Genomic DNA, 4,408 nt, shown 5'->3' with positions numbered 1-4,408 from the left:
CTCCTGCTATACTAGTATAACATGTTAGTATTATAGTAGTATTACTGCTATAAAGTATTACCGCCTCTCTCCTACTATACTAGTATAACATGTTAGTATTATAGTAGTATTACTGCTATAAAGTATTACCACCTCTCTCCTGCTATACTAGTATAACATGTTAGTATTATAGTAGTATTACCGCCTCTCTCCTGCTATACTAGTATAACATGTTAGTATTATAGTAGTATTACCGCCTCTCTCCTGCTATACTAGTATAACATGTTAGTATTATAGTAGTATCACTGCTATAAAGTATTACCGCCTCTCTCCTACTATACTAGTATAACATGTTAGTATTATAGTAGTATTACTGCTATAAAGTATTACCACCTCTCCTGCTATACTAGTATAACATGTTAGTATTATAGTAGTATTACTGCTATAAAGTATTACCACCTCTCTCCTGCTATACTAGTATAACATGTTAGTATTATAGTAGTATTACTGCTATAAAGTATTACCACCTCTCTCCTCCTCCTTTCCTGCTCGCGGCGTCTCGCCAGCTCCCTCTGCTGGTCCATGGCGTTCTGCTGCGGCCGAGGGTGTGGCCTGTTGAGTGGGAGGGGCCTGTGGGGAGTCGGCGGGAGGGGTTGAGGCGAAAGTTGCTCCTGGCGACGGCGAGTGTCCTCCTGGACACGCCCCCTCCCCTGCTGCTCCACAGAGTCCTCGTCGTCACGGCTACTGGAGAAGAGAAAGTGGAGTGTCAGAGGGGGATGAGCTTAGATGGGGTGCTAGAATGACCTTCTCCCTCTCCTCCTCCTCCTCCCTTTCCCTCCCTCCATCCTTCCCTCTTACCGTAGTTTCTCCTGCTCTCTCCTGGCCTGTGCTTTTAGCTGTTTCTCTCTCTCCCCTTCTCTCGGGCGACGCGACGGACCTGTTCGAAGCTGTCGCTAGAGGAGCGGACAGCGGAGGTGGACTGAGAACGCTGGGCCAAGAACCCATGTTCTTTAACTTCACATCCTGGGAGGGGAGGGAGAAAGTGTAGTGGGAGGGGGAAGAGTGCCACACAGACATTTCGTTAACACCCACTTTTTAAAGACATTTCACCTCCATTTTAATAACACTGCCTTACAGGAGAAGTTCTTTTTTTTAAACAACTAAATCTATTTTATTAAGTTGAATTTCATAGTAAGGGTCCAGACACTTTTTTTTTTGTGATTTCACATGCTTTTGAGAAACTTACCCCAACCAGCAAATCATGTTTTTGGGAAACCCGAGCAAATCACATCCTCATTTTGTAGTTTTGTTTCATTAAAGCCTATTTATTTTTGTTACAAGCCGTGTTTCGTTAAAGCCTGTGTAAAGTTAATTTGTTTCAATGTACCGGTAGGCACCTGCGGCTTATAGACATGTGCGACTTATTTATGTTCAAAATAATACTTTTTTTTTAAATTCAGTGGGTTCGGCTTATATTCAGGTGCGCTTAATAGTCCGGGAAATTACGCCAGTTGTTCTGTATAGACGCATAAACACTCCCGTCTACAGACTTCCTTTGGACGACCGATATCTAATGAGGCTTTGGCTAGTTGTTCTGGACGACCGATATCTAATGAGGCTTTGGCTAGTTGTTCTGGACGACCGATATCTAATGAGGCTTTGGCTAGTTGTTCTGGACGACCGATATCTAATGAGGCTTTGGCTAGTTGTTCTGGACGACCGATATCTAATGAGGCTTTGGCTAGTTGTTCTGGACGACCGATATCTAATGAGGCTTTGGCTAGTTGTCCTGGACGACCGATATCTAATGAGGCTTTGGCTAGTTGTTCTGGACGACCGATATCTAATGAGGCTTTGGCCCCTGAAAAAGGGGAGAAATAATCACGAGAGTGATACGGTATTATTTCCTCACTGAGAACTTTTACTGCAAATCATTTTACCAAAGTAACACATTTTACAAAACAACAGATCTACAGGAAAGAGCTAGTGTTGTAGGGTACAAGGCTTATTCAAGTCACAACAGTATACACTGTAATTCACTGAAACATACACTCATTTCAATATAACTGTCAAGCACAAAGCTTTAACTCAGTAAACCATAACTCAATTTATCAACAGTCAATAAAGTGTTTGAAAAACCATTATACAAATAACACCGCAAAATATCTTATTAAAACCTCTTGAGGATACCCTAGGATAGGGGGCGCCACAGCGCATTTTGAAAAAAAATCGTTCCCATTTTCAACGGCCTACTAATCAAACTCAGAAGATAGGGCATGCATATACTTATTATATATGGATAGAAAACACTCTAAAGTTTCTAAAACTGTTTGAATGGTGTCTGTGAGTATAACAGAACTCATTTGGCAGGCAAAACCCTGAGACATTTTCTGACAGGAAGTGGATACCTGATGTGTTGTATTGACTTTAAACCTATCCCATTGAAAAACACAGGGGTTTAGGAATATTTTGGCACTTCCTATTGCTTCCACTAGATGTCGCCAGTCCTTTCACAGTGGTTTGAGCCTTATAGAGTCAAAACTCAGTGAATGACAGGAGTTTGAAATTGGTCACAGGGGATGGGCCATCACCATTATGACGCCGGCGGCCATGTCTGCCCCCACCTTTGGAAACGGTTTTAAAGGCAATGAAATCATCCCCCTCGAATCTTATTGGCTCTCTTGGTGTTAGAGGCCCTGAACATTTATTTTATACAACGTTTGACATGTTTGAACGAACCTACATGCGCGAGGATTGCTTTCAGTATGAAGTGCAGAGCTGCGTTTGGAGAGAGCCATAGGACGCGCTACCAACATCAGGCTAATGGAACGTGAAGTATGGACTTTTTGACCGAAAATACATCTGTTGTGGACCTGGGATGCTTTCTGATGAAGACAACTAAAGGTAGGCGATTATTGACAATATTATTGAAGATGAGATGGTTCATACTGTTGCGTCCAAGATGGCGCCGAGCACTGTATATTAGCTGATTTTCTGAGTATCGCATCTCCTTTTATCGCAAAGTGTGATTACCCAGTAAAGTTAATTTAAAATCTGGTATGACGGGTGTTCTCAAGAGATATTCATCTATAAATGTTAGATTGACAATATACATTTAAAAAATCGTTATAGTATAGCAATTTATTGAAACGTAGCATTGTTTACCGGGACGCTTTTGAGGGGAAATTAGGTAGTCAACGTCAGACAGAGATGTAAAATGCTGTTTTTATATATAAATATGACCTTTATTGAACAAAAGAATGCATGCATTGTATAACATGATGTCCTAGGGGTGCCATCTGATGAAGTTTGTAAAAGGTTAGTGCTACATTTAGCTGTTTATTGATAATATGTGATGGAAGTGGTTGGTCGGAAAATGGCTATGAAGCTGCTTTTTACGATGGACTCATCTAATATAATCTAATGATTTGCTTTTCCTGTAAAACCTTTTTGAAATCGGACGACGTGGGTCGATTCAGGAGAGGTGTATCTATAAAAAAAAAATATATATATTTTTTATTTTTGTAAAAAATTATGATAATTTTTTAATGCTAATTGGCGATATGATTTTTCGCTGGATTTTGATCCCGCTAACGGGATCAGATGCTCAAGAGGTTTTAATAACAACGCACATGTTCATTGACGATCGACATAAAATGGCAGCTACTCTCAGTACGAAGCCTTCGCTGCAACCGAGCAGGGCTCATATTACTCTCTGCAAACTGAACTCTAACTTCCTCAAGATGTTACTAAGACACAGCTTAAACACTCTTGACATGTTAGCGAGTTATTACATTTAAATGACTCTGTTTTATCATCAATAACGTACCTGGAAAAGGGGAGAAATAATCCCGAGTGTGATACGGTATTGTTTCCTCACTGAGAACTTTTACTGTAATGAGGAAAAGACCGCGATTTCCCCGCGAACTTGGCTGGAGACCAGAGCAATCGATCTCAGGCTCATAGATTAAAGAGCATTTAGTAGATCACAGATTAACACTTTTCCCCTTCAATTTGGCACCACAAAATAAAGTAATCAATATAACGGTTTACACATTCCTTTTACAATTCTTACCTTTTGTACGCTTGATGGATTTTTTACTTTTTAACACAATTATATGAATGTTATCCATCTCTATCAACTAATACAGAATGCATGATATTTTTAACCTTAGATGTTTTAAGATCCTCACATACTATGAACTTACTAATACTTTTTAATGTATAACAGGCTATGAGTATTTCCTGTAACCTGTCACATATACAGGGGGTACCAGGTAGTAATGAGGCTATATACAGGGGGTACCAGGTAGTAATGAGGCTATATACAGGGGGTACCAGGTAGTAATGAGGCTATATACAGGGGGTACCAGGTAGTAATGAGGCTATATACAGGGGGTACCAGGTAGTAATGAGGCTATATACAGGG

General features: G+C 40.3%; 1 long non-coding RNA gene across 1 annotated transcript; it reads right to left on the bottom strand.

Moving 5' to 3' along the window:
* Positions 1-404: 404 nt before the first annotated feature.
* Positions 405-3,892, bottom strand: LOC145850238 (uncharacterized). Its single transcript, XR_014391691.1, has 3 exons — positions 3,809-3,892; positions 838-1,002; positions 405-723 (listed from the first exon to the last, which is right to left on the bottom strand). It is a non-coding gene; the product is annotated as an uncharacterized LOC145850238 (long non-coding RNA).
* Between the last annotated feature and the right edge of the window lie 516 nt (positions 3,893-4,408).

This window comes from Salmo salar, unplaced genomic scaffold, assembly GCF_965601325.2.
Source record: "Salmo salar unplaced genomic scaffold, fSalSal1 ptg001378l, whole genome shotgun sequence".
NCBI classification, from domain to species: domain Eukaryota; kingdom Metazoa; phylum Chordata; class Actinopteri; order Salmoniformes; family Salmonidae; genus Salmo; species Salmo salar.
The sequence above is the reverse complement of the archived record's forward strand: the minus strand, read 5'-3'. Positions and strand labels throughout refer to the sequence as shown.